Below are 20238 nucleotides of genomic sequence, written 5' to 3'. Positions count from 1 at the left end.
AACTGTGGAACTCTCCAAGCATAGGACCTAGAATACAACTGCTTTAATGATGTCAAGAAGAAGGAACTGAGTTTTTTCAGTCCCACCTCTGGTGCCCTCTATTACCATGAATATCTAAGCCAATTTAGGTCTGCCGTTCACAAGAGCTTTGCCACTTTGATTCATTATTTCTTACATACTCCCCATCTTTCTGGTTTAGGCAGGATGGAGTTGGGTTGGGCACACTGGACCCCATCCCAGGAGAGGGAAACCACAGCCAGGCCTCTTTGTTTCTGAAGCACATGTTGGCGTCTGCTCTGCCCAGGAGGTAAACTTTTACATTTCACAAAGGACCAAGGAAAACTGTAGTAAGAACCATTCATGATCCCCGAGGATTATGCCCAACGGCCCCAAGAAGCCTGGATGTAGCCCAGCTAAGTAAAAGAGATAAATTAAATGCTGTCAGCCACTTTAATTGTTTCTTTCCATGCTGTCATCCTTTGCTTTTCCTGCAATATTCTGCTAAACTGTTTCATGGGCTGATTGAGGACATGCACGTAAAATGTTGTGACGAATAAATCATTACACAAGATGTGTTTGAAGGAATAAATGCATTTAGCCTAACAAAACTAATTCACATCTTAAAAAGCCAGCTTCTCCAAATGCCAGTTATGTCAGCTAACTCTTTCTCCAGCAATCTAGCGATTTAATTCTTCACCCTTGTCTGCTTGGTCCTGCTACACACAAATGGTTTTCAGAATAGAAAAAAAAAAAAAAAGCTTTCCGGTGTCTGTTCTAAATTTGTTTCTATCTACTTGATGTCTCTACCTTTTCCTCATATTTGTTTAGAGCAAAAACAAAATAGAGGAATGATATCAACCAGGCCCCAAAGGTTTATATATCTGTATGTTCCCTTTTGCTGTTGATAGTAAAAGCAATTCTGTTTTATAGCATAGATCTTGTCCGCAAACTATAAACATCCACTTCCCTCATTTCTTCAAGTCTCTTTTGAGGGCTGATGAAGGAAGGGAAAGCCAGTGACACGTGGCTATCTCTCCAGGGTGCTCTTAATAGCAGCCATTTCTGCCGCAAGGAATCTAATTGCCTGATTGCTTGATCCTCTTCAAAAGAGGAAAATGAAGTCATGTTGGAATCAGAAAAAGCCAAGATGAGGAGTTGTGTTGCTGAGCCCCTGGCCCTGACTCCATCCAATAGCTGTCCCCTGACAAATCCTCAAACAAATCATGCCTCCTGTGTAACATACAAGCCTGAATATGAGGCAATCCTAAGTGTAAGCAAGCTCCCGTTTTCCCAACTGAGACTATTAAAAAGGGAGAGAGAGAGTGCAGGGCCAAATTGAATCTATAAATGTTAGGAACTGTATAAATTAATAACGTTTACTTTCTGTTTCCAATTTAGTTAATCACCTATTTAAATATGGTATAATATCTAAAATGATATATTGATTTAACATTTTATTTCTCTACAGTCACATTTTACAAACTTTTTTTTTTTTGCGGTATGCAGGCCTCTCACTGCTGTGGCCTCTCCCGCTGCAGAGCACAGGCTCCGGACACGCAGGCTCAGCGGCCATGGCTCACGGGCCCAGCCGCTCCGCGGCATGTGGGATCCTCCCAGACCGGAGCACGAACCCGTGTCCCCTGCATCGGCAGGCGGACTCTTAACCACTGCGCCACCAGGGAAGCCCTATAAACTATTTTTATTTACATTCCTTGCATGCATATTTGCCCTATATATGTGCTGCACTTTTTAAATCATTTAACACAGATTTCCAAAGTATGCTATCTCCAGTGTCACCTAAACTGTTTTTTTGTTTGTTTGGGGGCTTTTTTTTTTTTAATTTTAGTTTTATTGGAGTATAGTTGATTTACAATGTTGTGTTAGTTTCAAGTGTACAGCAAAGGGATTCAGTTATACATATAATCATTCTTTTTTAGATTCTTTTCTCATATAGGTCACCTAAACTTTTGAGATATGGCACTTTTCCAGTGAGGCTGTACTGCAATTTTTTTCTCAAGCTACAAGTGCTCATTTGCATGGTATTAGGACAATTGATTATTTTCATTCATCCTTTGATGTATATTCATGATCTTAACAGAGAAATCACTCATCATGTTGCTTTTTTAATGGTTATTAAAAATCATCTTTAAAAGATAGTAAGAAACTTGCAATTATGATATACTGCAGGAATAATTACTTAACCTATTAAATTTATTTTCCTTAAAAAATCACTATACCTCTCTCAGGTGACCTTTATAAAAACCAAAGTTATCATTGATTGAAGTCATTTCAGGATAATGTAACTTCTCCAAACCTGTACTTTATTCATAATGAAGTTATTGGATGTACAGCCCATCAAATAAGGAAAATTTATAAAATTAGCACAACAACAACCTGCAGTATATGCTTGGCCAAATATAGTAACTATCTATCATAAACTTAACATTTCTATGCATGAATAAGTAAACTGTAATTAAAATTAATGTTCATATACATTAACCAGTCAACAAAGAAACAGTAATTTCATGGTTGGTGCTTATTAATATTATATGTTTCATGGAAAGAGGGTTTTTTGGCTCATTATTTTAACTCAGTCTGAGAATCTTTTATTTTTTAAATAGCTTTTTTAAATTTCCAAATTAAAAAATTATTTTTAAAATTCACTATAGAATATTTAGAAAATATAAATTATGATGGCACCCCCAAAATGTCCCCACTCTAATCCCCAGAAACTGTGAATATGTTACTTTACATGGCAAAAAGGACTTTGCAGCTGTAATTAAAGCTAAGGACCTTCAGATGGGGAAAATAGCCTGAATTATCCAGGTGGGCCCAATGTAATCATTTGAGTCCTTAAAAGCAGAAAATCTGCTATAAACTGAATGTTTGTGTGTTTGCCCCGATCCACCAAATTCATTTGTTGAAATCCTAACCCCCAACGTGATGGTATTTGGAGGTGGGGATTTTGAGAGGTAATGGGGTCATGAGAGTGAAGCCCTCCTGAATGGGATTAGTGCCATTATAAAAGAAACCCTAGAGAGCTTTCTTGTTCCTTCCTCCATATGAGGACAAGCAAAAAGACCACCTTTTTGGAGGAAGTCACAGCAGTAATCCAGGGGAGATATGGTGGAGGTGGTGGGAAGGAGATACGTCTGCGGTAGAGCCCACACAGTTTATTGATGAGATAAGCATGGAATATTAAAGGAAAAGTAAAGGAGTAAAGGATCACGTTGGAATAAGGAGCATCCCTGAATGATGACCGAGCCTGACAAAGACTGCCACTGTTGTCCTCTGTGCCAGAACAGGCTGGCCCCATGGCAACAGCCTTTGCTGTCATTGAACCAATGACATCACGAAAATACCAGACAATTTCAATGTGTCCCTTTTTAGTTGCCCAGGTAGGAGCCCCACAAAAGATAGAGTTTGTTGGAATTAATTTCTTTAAACCACCATGCATTTCTTCCAAGCTAGAGACTTAAATTGTCTTTTCCTCCAGGTTGATATGAGTCCCGTTGGGACATGTTTGCCCATCAGGAAGCTGTTGCCCCAAAGTATGGCTTGGTTTGGCATCAAAATTATCTGATAAATGGATAGAAAAAATATTTTCTCCTAATTGCCATCTCCAACGAAGATGCATAATATTTAGAAGTCATGTGGGCTTTATCGAGCAAAGAAGATGTAACCCAAACATAAGATTTCCCCAACGGTCACTTTGCTTTCAGAGTCCTCCTCTGCTCTGCACATCCATTCCACGTGCAGAATGTGAACCAGGCTCTTAGAAACAAAGTGCCACAACTTATCTGGTTCCCCATATCCTCCTATAAATACGTACAAGGAGAAAAAAAACATTCAAGAAATTTGGATCAGTAAAACATCACCACCATGTGGTTATCCTTTCACAGAAGGAAAGCAAAAGGGCTAATAGAAAGATCTAGCAATACACAGAATAAGATAAGTTATAGGAAACAGTACTGGTAACTTCAGGAGAAAGAAAGGACATGCATTGGAAAGCAATTAGTAGACATCCTGATAGCCTTCTGTGTCTCTTCTCCAATCCTGGTTCTGGAACCAGCAGCAAAATGAACCCCTCCTCCAACCTGCTCCCAAATAAAAAGGCACTTCTTCCAAAAGAGGAGATGAGAAATTCAATCCGGTTCTGATAGTCATGAATCAGACCTGCCACAAGGATGGTTCAAAAAACAACAGTGTTCAAAAACATTCCCCGTGGGAAATGGTAACTGGAACAACCAAATCCCCAAACTCCACTTCAAACGTAACACTCTCCACACACGTACTTTAAGCACAGACCCAGCACTATGTATGCCAGCTGCACTTAAACTTGAGCAGCCAGGTTCATAACCCAAACAATCCCCGATTAAAAGCGTACTGACAAGAATGGTGGTGAAAACGTATAGAAAACAACAGCAGGAGCACTCAAGTCAGAAAGACAAGCGTCTAAAAATAAAACCCCACCTATCAAAATGAAGGATGAGACACAGATAAGAAAATAACAAGAAACAGATGACAATGATATTTTCCACTGAAGTGTTGCTTTTTTCTTTCTTTCTTTTTTTTTTTTGAGTTTTGGTGTTCCGAAAGATTTTTTCATGGGGGCTCTGAACACTTCCTTGGGCATTCTACCTGTGCAAAAAAGAGTAGAAATCATTTGTCAAACTCTGAAAGAAACATTTGGCTGATATGTTATAAAAGACTTAGCAGTCTGAGTGCATCCCGAGCTCATCGATGAAGGATTTCCCCCAAAGGCATGGGAAGGCACTCTGGGAGACAGCCAGAGGGAGGCCCTTCTGTCAAGGCTTGATTAGATATCAGCTTTGGAAATTATAATCCTTAAATAAGGTAGTGGAACACCTGTCGCAAGACTCCTGGATGGTTTTATGGTTTTCTTTCTTCTGCCAGAGTCAACCGTTAAAAAATTGTGCACAAGGCTTCCCTGGTGGCACAGTGGTTGAGAGTCCGCCTGCCGATGCAGGGGACACGGGTTTGTGCCCCGGTCCGGGAAGATCCCACATGCCGCGGAGCGGCTGGGCCCGTGAGCCATGGCCGCTGAGCCTGCATGTCCGGAGCCTGTGCTCTGCAACGGGAGAGGCCACAACAGTGAGAGGCCCGCGTACCGCAAAAAAAAAAAAAAAAAAAAAATGTGCACAAAGATATTAACTCCTTAGCAACTCTAGGGAGAAGTCACTGTAAGACTGAAATAAAATATAGCTCCCCTTTAGCCCATCACAAGGTCTAGAAGAATGTTCTCTCCTGATTGGCAGAGGAAGGTAAAATTTATTTTATGTGCTGTCTTAGTAGCTACAGGTAGCTACAACAAAAATACCATAAAATGGATGGACCTAGAGATTGTTATGCTGAGTGAAGTAAGCCAGACAAAGACAAATATTATATGATTATCGCTTATATGTGGAATCTGAAAAACAAAAAAGGGTACAAATGAAGTTATTTACAAAACAGAAGTTGAGCCACAGATGTAGAAAACAAACTTGTGGTTACCAGAGGGGGAGAGGGGGAAGGATAAATTGGGAGATTGGGATGGATATATACACACTACTATATATAAAATAGATAACTAATAAGAACCTACTGTACAGCACAGGGAACTCTACTCAATACTCTGTAATGACCTATATGGGAAAAGAATCTAAAAGAGTGGATATGTGTGTATGTATAACTGATTCATTTTGCTGTACGCCTGAAACTAACACAACATTGTAAATCAACTATACTCCAATAAAAATAAAAAACAAACAAAAAATATCATAGACTGGGTGACCTATCAACAGCAGAAATTTATTCCTCACAGTTCTGAAGGCTGAGAAGTTCAAAATCAAGGCAGCAGCAGAGGATCCACTTTCTGGTTCATAGATGGCTATCTTGCTGCTGTGTCCTCACATGGTCGAAGAGGCAAGGGAGCTCTCTGAGGTCTTTTTTATAAGGGCACTAATCACTTCCCAAAGGCCCCACTTCCAAATGCCATCAGATGGAGGGATTAGATGGACACAAATATTCAGTCTATAGTAGTACCTTTGAGGAAGGGGTAATATTTCATCATCATTTCTCAGTATAAAAACTGCTTTTGAAATTATTTATTTTACAGGGTTTATTTAAATTTGGTGGTGGGGGGGGATTGATTTGGATTTGTGGTTTTCATGAGGGTAAATTCTGGGCATTCTAGAAAAAACAAAATGAGTTCTAAATGTTCTTCATCCCTGAGTGAAGAAGTTGCTATCAAGTGGATGTGAAAAGACCTTTCTCGTTTCATATCTGGGCTAACGCCAGTCAGTGTAAGAAAGAACAAAGACAATGGGCTTCAGAAATAGACAAGGGTTTGAGGTCCTGCTCTGATGTGTACTCTCTCCATGACTCTGGCAAATTACCTCACTTCAGTGACTAAGTAGGGATTACTATTGACATACCCAAAACTGCTGCAGGGGTTAACTGAAGTAAGGCATTTAGATCTCTGGGCACAAAGTCAGGCACAGAGAAGGTGCTCAGCATCTGTCTACCTCCATTCCCTGCTCGACGCTGGTTCTCCTGCAGGTAAGACTCTCCCATATTCAGGTCAAGATCCTCAAATGATTGATTGTCTCTCCTTCTTCTCCCCATATGGAGAAAGTCTAGGTTAGAAGAGGTGGAACAAATTCTTTTGGTGTGACCTCCAACTACCTTTAGTGTTATGCGTCAAACTTAATTTATTCAGTGATTTGGCTGATTTTTTTCTACACCTCCATCATCAGATAGCCGCCAAACAGCACTTAATCCCTCTGCCAGCCCAGAAATGCCAGCTCTTTATTACTAGTCAGCCCCTCCCTCCCTAAACCTTCTAGAAAAAGTAAAGTTCCCAGGAACACACCCAGAATATACCTTGATCAAAGGAAAGCAAAATATATGTCTTGGGAACCTGTGGGCTTTACCCTGATCCAGGATTGGTTTGGGCTTTCTTCTCCAAAAGTTCATTTTCGGTAACTTTTCAGAATTGTGAGTTATTTTTCTCCCTGTCACTCTTAATACAGTGGGGGGAAAAAGTCACATGCAATAAAAAGCCCAAGTACAATACCTGAGCAGCATAATCAGCTTAGAAAGTGAGGTGTCACTGAATGAAGCCAGTCATATTAACATATGAGCTGGAGTCAGAAAACACTCTTGGTTAAAAAAAAAAAAAAAGGAGTGGGGGAGACTTTGGCTAAGGGAGGTTAACTTTTTTTTTTTTTTTTTTTTTGTGGTACGCGGGCTTCTCACTGTTGTAGCCTCTCCCATTGCGGAGCACAGGCTCCGGACGCGCAGGCTCAGCAGCCATGGCTCACGGGCCCAGCCGCTCCGCGGCATGTGGGATCTTCCCGGACTGGGGCACGAACCCGTGTCCCCTGCATCGGCAGGCGGACTCTCAACCACTGCACCACCAGGGAAGCCCATGGGAGGTTACCTTTTAAAAGCACATTTTATAAAGACATCGTGGCTGACTCATTAATATTGAGAACCATGATGATGTTTCTTGTGGGGAATAGAAGAAGTGCTTGCTATGGGACTCTGGCAGTTAACAGTGGGACAATGTGAGGTTCAAATAGTTACAATTTCCTAGCGTTTCTTGCATTATCTAACAGTGCCCACAAGTTGGCCCTTGCCATGACATGCTTGCATCCCCATCTGTATATCACATTCTTTGTGGTATGTGGGTTGCTGCGCTCAGTGCAAACCGGGGAGACCACCATGCAAGATTCAGAACACCCATTTTTGGTAGCATTAGTCACCCTTCAGCTTTTACCAGGATGTGTTTCCAAGTAAGTTTGCCCAGAGGAAGCCAAGGATGTTCAGGAAATTTTAAGGACTACTCTTTGCTCCTGGGAAAGTTTAATTTGTTGAGTAGTGGGATTGGAACAACGCCACCTACAACAGATGCTTTAGCAAAGAGGGACAGTAAAACAAATGAGTGCTCTAATGTGTAGCATCTGCAGAGACTCTAGGTGAGAATTACTGGTGTTTAATGACCTAATCCCAGCAAGGTCGGCCAATAGTAGAGTTTAGAAAGAATCAAATCTCAATTCCTTGGCACAAAAGAAGCACAATTAAGATGCAGTGTGGTAAGCAGTTTGCAGGGAAGAAATAGAGACGCAGATGTAGAGAACAAATGTATGGACACCAAGGGGGAAAAGTGGTGGGGGGGGGGTGGGGGGGAGGATGAATTGGGAGATTAGGATTGACATGTATACACTGATGTGTATAAAATGGATAACTAGGGGCTTCCGTGGTGGCGCAGTGGTTGAGAGTCGGCCTGCCGATGCAGGGGACACGGGTTTGTGCCCCAGTCCGGGAAGATCCCACATGCCGCGGAGCAGCTGGGCCCGTGAGCCGTGGCCGCTGAGCCTGCGCATCCGGAGCCTGTGCTCCGCAATGGGAGAGGCCACAGCAGTGAGAGGCCCTCGTACTGCAAAAAAATAAAAAGGATAACTAATAAGAACCTGCTGTATAAAACAGTAAATAAAATTTTAAAAAAAATAGATGCAGTGTGGTGAGGTCCTGCACGTGTTAATTGTACCTGGGTTGGCATTAATATCTCTAATAAATATTCATAGGAGATTTTTAAAAATTATCTTTTTAAATAGTATAGGTGATTTTTGTTTAATAAGCTAATTTCACATCTTTCTTTATGGTGTCATTGGAGGACAAGGGGACCCTAAAAATGGTGCCAAATGAGATCCGTTGCTGCAACACATTTGGTAGGGCCAGAGCAGGTCAGATGGTCAACAGGGCTTCAGAAAAGTACAGTCCTACTCAGAGCGGGAATTTGCATTGCTGCCCACCCTCAAGACCATGTAACACATAGCCCCAGAATGGGGACAAGCCTGGGTCTCTCCTATCAACAGTCAAGGGGCCATAAATGTATGAAGAGTCAGTGACTTCTTCCTGGGGAAGTAAACCATTCCCTAAGCTAGCCAGCAGCTTGTGAACTCAGTGAGTCAGCCTCACCAAAGGAGCCAAAAGAGCAGGTGTAGCTATATTTGTCCATCACCAGAGCCAGGATAGGGGTATGTGTATGTTATGAGATCAGAGAACCCACCAATGGCCAAGTGTGTCATTGCTAAGGATTAATATAGTTCAGCATAGAAATATGTGTGTGCGTATGCTGTGGGCCCACGGGTACTGATCTCTACCTCTTTCTCCCTTTCTCTCATACACATACACACACACACACACACATAGAGGTTAGTATGGACCCTTTCCTAAAACAGCCTGGTGAAGAAGAAACTATGCTGAATTGTCAGTCACTAAGCATGGATTCTTGTTCTGATTTTCCTACTACTTTGGCTGCTCTGTGTCCCAGGCTAGAAACTTTTCGGTGTTGTTTTCCTTACTCATACAGTGATAGTGTTGTATCCAGATCATTCCTGTGGTCCCTCCCAACTTGACCTGAGTTTATTTCTTGTCCCAGCTCATTTTTTGCCTTCTATTCCTTAATTCAAAAGTCTACAACTTCTTGGAGCTTCCTTCACCAAACCAGGTCTTACTATGATATTCAGAGTGAATAAGGGAGAAAGTTTAAAGAAATACATACAATACATATGGTGCTGTGATTCTTCAAGGGGCCACAATTCTTTTTCAAGGAACTCCTGCTGGTCAGAGATGGAAATTGTAGAGAAGGCACAGGTATGACCCAGGCCAGAGTTATCTTCCTATCACAGCTCCCTAGAATAAATACTTCACTCCCTCTTCTCCATGACAATGGGCCACATGCCCCTAGGCCACTGGGCATACATTTAGGCCCCTCTGTCCCCTTTAGCACAGTTCCTCTCCCAGAAAAGCAGTGTCCTCCCTACTTCCAGGAACCCGGGCCCTGAATGGCTAAGGCATCGGAAACTCCACCCTTTGAAAACCTTCTCCCTTCACCACCGCAACCCCCATTCTCCAAATCTACCTCTTTCTTACCAACTGCCACTACCACCAGGTCGAAGTAGGATGCTAGAAAGTCTCTATGTTTCCTTCACTTTCTTCTAAGGGCATTTAATAATTAAGAGTTGCACCATATCCAGCTGGCTACAGGAGAGAGGGAAGCAGTCTTTTTTTTTTCCATTGCTGAGCACTCATCTATTTCTCTGTGACCCTCCTACCACTTCCCCCGATTCCACCCATCTGTATATAGCACTGTCTTCTTTCAGCTAAAAATTCAGCAAGTTTATCTACTTTTTGGGGGGTGGGAGAGTGGGGTGACCAAATCACATTATTTGAAGGAAGGGTACAAAGAAAGTATCTAAGTAGATGTTTTGATACATCTTATACACAAGATAAAGTTAACCCCAACATGCATGCTCTGGTGACCAGGGAAATCACCCCCATGGCTATGGAAGCCAGCCTAAGACTTAGCTCTGGTTATCACCATCTCCCTGGTGTGTTTGTCACAGAGATACTCTGCCATGCCAGAATCGGGGGCCACCATCTTGCACAAGATGGTTATGAGGTCACCCAGTTCTTTGATGGGTTGCACCTGCTCATTCAGGTAATGAGTCTTGATGAAGTCAAACAAATGGGGGCAGTGTTGAATTTTCAGAGCCATTCCATCAACAGAATTTATACTCTTATGCACTGAGCCCTTTAAGGCTGCTGGGAATCTCAGTAATTTGGGAGGTCTGACAAAGCTGTGTGTTATAGAGCAATTATGGGTCTGGGCCCACAGGAAAAGACAGGCTGACAATGGATGGCAAGTAACTCGCAGACCTATTGCTGCTTCTGTTAATGGTTTTCTTTACTTACCTTGCCAGGAAGCCCCAGGGCTTCCAAAAGCCTCAAATGTGCCCATGACACATTATCTGGAAAGGCCATGGAGATGCCAAATTGAATAAAAATTTACGGGTTTTTACAATAAGTGGAACTGAAATATTGTAAGGATGCCAGTCAGCCTCTCAAGGGAGCTCACTGGCATTCTGTGGTTGGACCTTGGTCCCACTATGAGGGCTGGTGACTGATGCTGTCACTTGACTACATGACATTGCCCTCCCTCTGAGACTCCTCTGGCCCCTTCTGGTGGCACAAACTTGATTCCCAGTCCAGCCTTCCCACGCAGGCTGAATCTGTTGTACAAATCAACAGGCTGCAAGTGACTTGGCAGTTTCCCCCTCCTCTCGGTTTCCTTCTTGGAAGAACAGGAGAGGTCCCTATCTGCTGCAAAACCAAGCATTTTTAATGGAAGTGCAGCTAAAAGATGCATTAAGGGGAAACACAGTATTGGAACTTTATAACACTAACATTCTTTTTGTTCTCCTCTTCATAAAATTACTTCAAAGCCACATTATGTCATAGTGTGGATGAAAAGGGGCTGGGTTAAAAAAAGGGAATTTCATTATTAACATCACCATGGTTAACCCCAGTGCCAAGATTAACAAACCAGCCTAACCCTCTGGCAATTCACTGTCATTTAATATATACTTAGAGCCCACCCTGTGTGAAGAAATGGGGAGAACACACACGTGGCCCTTCCCAATCAGACTTTACAGCCCAAAAAGGCAAGGCTCACATCTGGCATATCCTTTCCATAAAAATATTAAAATGCCACACAGGCATGAACCAATCATTTTTAAATGGGCCTATAAACCTTAATGTTTGATAGGTGTAAGTTCTCTCTGTGTCTTTCTATTCCACACTGAAACATTTTATGGTGATTTGGAAAGAAATACCAGTATTCTTCTTTCCCTTTCTCTGACTTCAGTGTTCTGCAACTCCCCCAAAGCCTGTTACACAACAGGCACTCTGCAAGGCTCAGGAGCTCAGAGCTGAGAAATGTATGGAACATGCTCTCAGAATGCTCAGACTGGAAGGGAGAGAGGGTGATAAGAGCAGGTGGGGCCAGATAAGGATATAATGGGGGTGTTCATGACCCAGATCATGAAAGAAGCAGCTCAGGAGTTTGGGTATAGTAGATAAAGAGAGTACTATTTATGGAGGGTGGGAGGGGAGAGGGAAGGTTTGGGCAGTGAACTTTGTGAGCCAAGGAGGAAAAAGGTCAAGTTTGTCCTTCAGAAAGATAAGCCTGATGGCTGGGTGGGGAACAGATCAGAAGGGAGACGGGGGATTCAAGCTGCTGAAATGGCCAAGGCAGAGGGAAGGCTGAACTCAAAGGCAGCAGGTATCCAAGTGTAAGTGCTACCCAGGCAGAGCTTTCATCTTCATATGCTTTCTTTCTTCAGACTGGTCGTCCTGAGAACATGCCTGCAGTGGCTGGACTGGTTCTCCTTCCACAACTCATCCTTTTCCCACATAATGAAAGAGAGGCACCTCTCACCACCAAGAATCTTACTATAGTGTAATGTGTCAGAGTAAAAAGACTTGGGGTGGGGACAGAGAGGTTGAAAACAAGGGGACAATTCAAAATATAAACATCCATCTTATGAACAGACACATTTTCCCCCCAATTTTACTTTTTACATAAATGTCTTTTTATGTAAATTTATATTCATTAATTACCAAAATTAAAAATATATTTCTGCTGTTTTGGTCCATTTTGAACTACTATAAATGATGGAAATAAGTGTAACCAGCATTTTTAAATTGCATATACACTTATGATCAAAAGGAATTTTTTTAATGTCTTAATTTTGAATTTATATATACTTTGTAAACGAGAAGTATATTGGGGTTATCAGTAATAGACTTTCAAGTATAAAAATATATTACATTAGGATAAAATTCTTGGAGGGGTAAAATGGAAATGCAAATTTAAAAAGAAAAAGGAATGGTGTGGGCTTCCCTGGTGGCGCAGTGGTTCAGAGTCCGCCTAGCCGATGCAGGGGACACGGGCTCGTGCCCTGGTCTGGGAGGATCCCACATGCCGCAGAACGGCTGGGCCCGTGAGCCATGGCCGCTGAGCCTGCGCGTCCGGAGCCTGTGCTCAGCAATGGGAGAGGTCACAGCAGTGAGAGGCCCTCGTACCACAAAAAAAAAAGAGAAAGAAATGGTGTAAAAATCTACAATTATTAAAGAAGATGTAGTTCATATATATGTATATATAAATTTTTCTTTTTTTTTGCGGTACGTGGGCCTCTCACTGCTGTGGCCTCTCCCGTTGTGGAGCACAGGCTCCGGCCGCGCAGGCCCAGCTCCCATGGCTCATGGGCCTAGCCACTCCGCGGCACGTGGGATCCTCCCGGACCGGGGAAAGAACCGGCGTCCCCGCATCGGCAGGCGGACTCTCAACCACTGCGCCACCAGGGAAGCTCCCAAACTAAGGTACAAACTTTTTTTTTTTTTTTTTTTTGTGGTACGCGGTCCTCTCACTGTTGCGGCCTCTCCCGTTGCGGAGCACAGGCTCCAGACGCGCAGGCCCAGCGGCCATGGCTCACGGGCCCAGCCACTCCGCGGCATGTGGGATCCTCCCGGACCGCGGAAAGAAACCTCGTCCCCAGCATCGGCAGGCGGATTCTTAACCACTGCGCCACCAGGGAAGCCCCCAAACTAAGGTACAAACTTTTTTTTTTTTTTTTTTGCGGTACGCGGGCCTCTCACTGTTGCGGCCTCTCCCGTTGCGGAGCACAGGCTCCGGACGCGCAGACTCAGCAGCCATGACTCATGGTCTCAGCCGCTCTGCGGCATGTGGGATCTTCCTGGACCGGGGCACAAGCCCGTGTCCCCTGCATCGGCAGGTGGACTCTCAACCACTGAGCCACCAGGGAAGCCCTAAATTTTTAAAATTTACATACAGTAAAAGTCCCTCTTTGGAGTTACTGTTGTACGGATTTTTGGCAAATGTATTCATCACAATCAAGATGCAGAACAGGGACTCCCTGGCAGTCCAGTGGTTGGGACTTCACCTTCCAATGCAGGGGGTGCAGGTTCAATCCCTGGTCGGGGAGCTGGGATCCCACATGCCTTGTGGCCAAGGGACCAGGACATAGAACAGAAGCAATGTTGTGACAAATTCAATAAAGACTTCGGGACTGGTCCACGTAAAAAAAAATTAAAAAAAAAAAAGATTCAGAACAGCTGCCTCATCCCCCAAAATTCTCACATGCTGCCCCTTTGGAGTCTATCCTTCCCTCCGTTTCAGTCGTCGGTAACCACTGTATCAATATTTGATACAGTATTGTAGTGTCATCTTTTCCAAAATTTCTTATAAATGGAATCATGCAAACTATGGGGGTCTGACTTCAACCATTTTACTGTGCTTACCAATAGTTCATTCCTTTTCGTTGCTCAGTAGTATTCCATTGTGTGGCTAGGTCACAGTTTATCCATCACCAGTTGCAGGATGTTTGAGTTTTTCTCCAGTTTCTGGCCATTAGAATAAAGGTTCTATAAACATTTGCATACAGGTCTTTGTGTGAGCATAGATTTTCATCTCATATGGGTAAATACTTAGAAGTGGGTTATTGAGTCATGCAGCAAGTACGTGTTTAACTTTAAAGAAACTGCCAAACTGTTGGCTGTACCATTTTCCATTCCCACCAACAATGCATAAGAGTTCCACTTGCTTCACATCCTCACCAGCACTTGGTATTATTTTTGTGTTTTGTTTTTTAGTTTCAGCCGTTCTAATAGGTATTTAGTGGTATCACATTATAGTTTTAATTTGCATTTTCTTAAAGACATAGAGCATCTTTTCATGTGCTTATTTGCCATCCCTATATCTTTTTTAATGGTGTCCAAATAGTTTTGTCACAATTTTATTGGGTTGGTTTATTATTATTATTAGATTTTGAGAGATACAAGTCCTTTGCCAGACATATGATTTGCAAATATTTTTTCCCAGTCAGTGGCTTGTCTTTTTATCCTCTTTGGACTGCCTTTCACAGAGCAAAATGTTTTAATTTGGTAAGGTCTACTTTATCAATTTTTTTCTTTTATGGATTATGCTTTTGGTGTTACATCTGAAATCACTTTAGTAACCCAGGTTTACAATGTTAGAATGTTCCTATGTTTTCTTCTAGAAGTTTTGTGGTTTTAGGTTTTAAATTTAGGTCTATGATAGTTTTGAGTTAATTCTTGTGTAAAATATGAGGGGGTATGGGTTGAGCTTCAGATTTTTTACCATGGACATTCAACTGTACCAACATCATTTGTTGAAACATGTATTATTTAACATGAATGATGGTGGGTATCGATCATTAGTATTTAGACTTTGCTGGATACCTTTAAAGAGTAATAATGAGGAATGAAATGTTTTTCTTTTCATGTGTCAGTATTCATAATATGCTGGGTTAGATTCTTTGCAAATATTTGAAATTATAGAAAACATTTTATTTTTAAGTTATTTTTTATTGAAGTATAGTTGAATTACAGTGTTGTGTTAATTACTGCTCTACAGTAAAGTGATTCAGTTATTTATATATATATAAATGTAAATATTTATATATATACAAATACATATTTATATATAAATATATATATATACACACATTCTTTTTCATATTCTTTTCCATTATGGTTTTATCACAGGATATTGAATATAGTTCCCGCTGCTGTACAGTAGGACCTTGTTGTTTACCCATTCTATATATACCAATTTGCATCTGCTAATCCCAAACTCCCACTCCTACCCTCTACCACCTTCCTCCCCCTTGGCAACCACCAGTCTATTCTCTATATCCTGATTTTGTTTCTGTTTCATAGATAGGTTCACTTGTGTTATATTTTAGATTCCACATATAAGCGATATCATAAGGTATTTGTCTTTGTCTTTCTGACTTACTTCACTTAGTATGATAATCTTTAGTTGCATCCATGTTGCTGTAAATGGCATTATTTTGTTCTTTTTTATGGACGAGTAGTATTCCATTGTATATATGTACCACATCTTCTTTATCCATTCATCTGTTGTTGGACATTTAGGTTGTTTCCATGACTTGGCTATTGTGAACAGTGCTGCTATGAATATAGGAGGGCATATATCTTTTTTTGTTGTTGTTTTGTTTTGTTTTGCTGTACGCAGGCCTCTCACTGTTATGGCCTCTCCCGTTGCGGAGCACAGGCTCCGGACGCACAGGCTCAGCGGCCATGGCTCACAGGCCCAGCCACTCCGCAGCATGTGGGATGTTCCCGGACCGGGGCACGAACCCATGTCCCCTGCTTCGGCAGGCGGACTCTCAACCACTGCGCCACCAGGGAAGCCCGGCATGTATCTTTTTGAATTATAGTTTTGTCTGGGTATATGCCCAGGAGTGGGATTGCTGGATCATATGGTAATTCTATTTTCAGTTTTCTGAGGAACCTGCATACTCTTTTCCACAGTGGCTACACCGACTTACATTCCCACCAACAGTGTAGGAGGGTTCCCTTTTCTCCACATCCGTTCCAGCATTTGTTATTTGTAGACTTTTTTTTTTAAATAACTTTTTAAAAAATTATTTATTTATTTATTTATTTTTGACTGTGTTGGGTCTTCATTTCTGTGCGAGGGCTTTCTCTAGTTGCGGCAAGCAGGGGCCACTCTTCATTGCGGTGCACGGGCCTCTCACTATCGCAGCCTCTCTTGTTGCGGAAACACAGGCTCCAGACGCGCAGGCTCAGTAGTTGTGGCTCACAGGCCTAGTTGCTCCGCGGCCTGTGGGATCTTCCCAGACCAGGGCTCGAACCCGTATCCCCTGCATTGGCAGGCAGATTCTCAACCACTGAGCCACCAGAGAAGCCCATATTTGTAGACGTTTTAATGATGGCCATTCTGACTGGTGTGAGGTGATACCTCATTGTAGTTTTGATTTGCATTTCTCTAATAATTAGTGATGTTGAGCATCTCTTCATGTGCCTATTGGCCTGTATCTCTTCTTTGGAGAAATGTCTCTTTAGGTCTTCTGCCCATTTTTTGATTGGGTTTTTTGTTTTTTTGTTGTTGAGTTGTACGAACTGTTAGTATATTTTGGAAATTAAGCCCTTGTTGGTCGCATCATTTGCAAATATTTTCTCCCATTCCGTAGGTTGTCTTTTCGTTTTGTTTATGGTCTCCTTTGCTGTGCAGAAGCGTGTAAGTTTGATTAGGTCCCATTTGTTTATTTTCATTGCCTTGGGAGACTGACCTGAGAAAACATTGGTACAATTTATGGCAGAGAATGTTTTGCCTGTGTTCTCTTCTAGGAGTTTTATGGTGTCGTGTCTTATGTATAACAAACATTTTAGAGGGAAGCTTGATAATATATGGGGGCTACATAGTTTTCCAAAATTATTTTGGGGAATATTCAGGCAAAAAAAGAAAAGTTCTGAAGACCTCTCTTAAGTATCGGCAGAAGAAATAGAGAAAAAGGGTTTTACTGAAGAGTATTTCAACTCTGAAGGCTAATAATTTGACACTAGCAGAGAGGAAAGTTAGAGAGAAAGAAGTAAAAAAAAGAAAAAATGACAACCTGGTTCTAACTTGACGGGGATGTTGTGTGGTTGATGGTATTGCCACCAACCAAGCTCAGAAATACAGGAGGTAGAGCAGACAGGGGTGGGAGAGAGGATAAGAGCTCAATGTGGATTATGCCTTTGGATAAAAGCATGGAAAGAAGCAGTTATTATTTTATGGGGTTAGAGTCTGTTTTGTTTTGGTTTGGATTGGGTGGAGATTTGTCTTTCTATTCACTCTTTTCATTTTATGTGTGTGTGTATGTGTGTGTGTGTCTGTGTGTGTGCACGTGTGCACAGGTGCACTAAAAGGTTACTTTATGTTGGACTGCTTCTTCATATACAAATTGATGTTTGACTCAGGCTAGTAGTAGAGAAGTTTGTGTGGTGTGATGGAAAAGCAAAGACGGGAAACATGCAGGTATGAAGTATGGATCCCACCTTTGCTACCACTAGCTGAGTGGCCTTGGGCAAGGTACCTTACTTCTCTGAACCTCACTTTCTTTGTGTGTAATATGGTAGTAATAACACCTACTTGAAACAGGATATTAAACGGGATATTTTTCTCATGGAACTGCAACCAAGGACAAAGGGCAACAAGTACCCCACACACACACATTCTAATAAGAGAGGCTAGATAGATCCAGATAAGTTTGCTTATTTGTTTATGCCAAGTGAGTTATTAAGTCTAGGAGAGGGAGTCTAGGATACTAAAGTATAATTTTCAAAACAAACAAAGTACAAGATTACACACATATAAATAGAAGATTACCCATACAAACTCACTGCTAAAACCCTGGCACTGAGAGAGGGAAGAGCTGGGGAGTGTACCTAAGGCCGTGGCAGGCAGAGAGGAAAATAGCCCACCTGACTGACTGTCCCTTTGATACCTACAGTCCTCCTATCATTGCCTTTGACGGCCCCCAGCCCTCCACACAGCCCTGTGGGCATCTCCAGGGACCTCTGGCCTCCATCTGTCAGATCTATGCAGGTTACTCTGTGCCTGCCTTACCTGCCAGCCATGGCCCCCAGGGGTTGCAGGCTGTCTTTCTGCTCTCTTCCATCACCCAGTCAGAGAGCCACTGAAACTTCTGGGTGCTGTCTCACAGTACTTTGAGGGATGACACCGGGCCTGCTGGAGGCTCCGTGAACTTCCCCTGGTCTACTGGCCTCAAAGAGCACACACTGGACATGGAGTTTCTTCCCAAGGCCGAACTCTGGGAATCAACTCACAGGGTCACTTTGCTCTGGGGCCACCAAACCTACTGGGGATATTGGTGTCCTCTCCAGGTCTGGCCCAGGAAATACAAGGATAGGCTTGGGTTCAGAGTCCTCCCTCTCCTCAACAGCCATCACGTGCACAGTCAGTTCAAACTCGTTTCCTTTCTCTCATCAACAACTCCTTCCCCCAGCCTAGGGCACCTCTGTCTAGTGGGGGTGGGAGATGAGGTGGTACTAGTTCTGGCTGATTTTCTCAAGCTCCTATAATACCCGAACCCAAGGCTTTTGAAATTAAGAGCTGAGACCTTGCTGTCTTTGTTCTCCAGCTCGTTCCTGACACTCCTCCCCAGTCTGGGGGACAATGCCAGGCTCTGGTCTCGGGCCAACTGGCAAGAGCATTGTGATGGAAAGAGGTGGAGAACCCCAGTTAATACTTCACCTCCTCTTACCACATTCATTTTATATGACATACACCTTAGGTGTGATCTGCGATATTCCAATTTTCATTAAGACCTGGCTGGCCCAGAGTCTGATTGCTTCTGGCCCCGAGTCATCTTCTAGCCGTGGGTCTGCGGTGAAGCTCATCTGAGCACATTAAGGCTAGCTCGGGAGGCCATGGGCACAGACCACAAACCCCTGGCCTGAGACAAGCTGCTTGGCTCCCACTGGGAGTCTCAGAAACCCAAGCCTACTGCACAGCAGGGGAGCAGGAAGGGAGAGTGAGAGCGAGGGGAGGCTGGTCTCCTGTGCTCTGTCCACATCAGGGCAGAAACCCTGCCAGGATCAACAGCCTGGCTCCTGGCAAAGCCTCTGCCAGGCTCCCTCAACACTGTGGTCACCAAAGGCCTGTGTTTTTTCTGAGATGTGGATTTTGAAAATGACCTCCTGAGGTCTGGCAAACAACTGAGTTCTTAGAGGAAAGAGGACAGGGAGGTGACGCCTCGCTCCAAGGGGGTTATGAAAGCAGAGCAGGCTGTTACTGCGTGGGAATGGTGCTACAACAGCATCAGTGAACGCTCAGCGTTCACCTCCATAAGACAAAACTGTAGCCCGGGGCGTGGAATCAAGTCACGGAATTGTACACCCCCAAAAGAGAACGCTGGAGATGAGTTCTCAAATGCTGTTTCCGCAGTTCAGGGGGCGATACTGTTCCTCAAACCACTTCACCTGGCTCATCTCTGAACTCCTCTGCTTGAGCATGCAAAGTCATTACCTTACCCTGCCTCCTGCCTCTGCTGAGAGATGTTCTCTTGACTCTTCTTCCTGCCATTTTTCCTACTCTTGGTCTTCTGTCTCCTCTTGCAATCTCCTTTCCTACAGAGAAAGCTGACCTTCACATATACTTTTGACCAATTATGGAGTATCTTACACTCAGTGCATTGAGATCCATGCAAGAGAGCCCCAGCCAGGCCCTGTGCTTCGCGTGCCCTGCCCTGACCGTCCTCTGCTGTGCTCCTCTCCATGTGGTGGAAAGTCTGCAGGGTCAAGGGAGCGTGATGACCCAGAGCCCTCAAGCCACCCACAACTCAAACATGGTCCCCAAATTTCCCACCCCATTGGCCCCTGCCAGCTTCTAGAACCCACATCTGCTTCTTCTCTGGGTCCTTCCTCCAATGTTCATAAGGCCCTAGGGGTGGAGGGCAAGGGGAAGGTGTTTGTGAGAAGAACAGACAGAATATGGACACGTGGAATGAGGTG

The sequence above is a fragment of the Globicephala melas genome, chromosome 3, assembly GCF_963455315.2.
Source record: "Globicephala melas chromosome 3, mGloMel1.2, whole genome shotgun sequence".
NCBI classification, from domain to species: domain Eukaryota; kingdom Metazoa; phylum Chordata; class Mammalia; order Artiodactyla; family Delphinidae; genus Globicephala; species Globicephala melas.
This window is presented reverse-complemented; position numbering follows the sequence as displayed.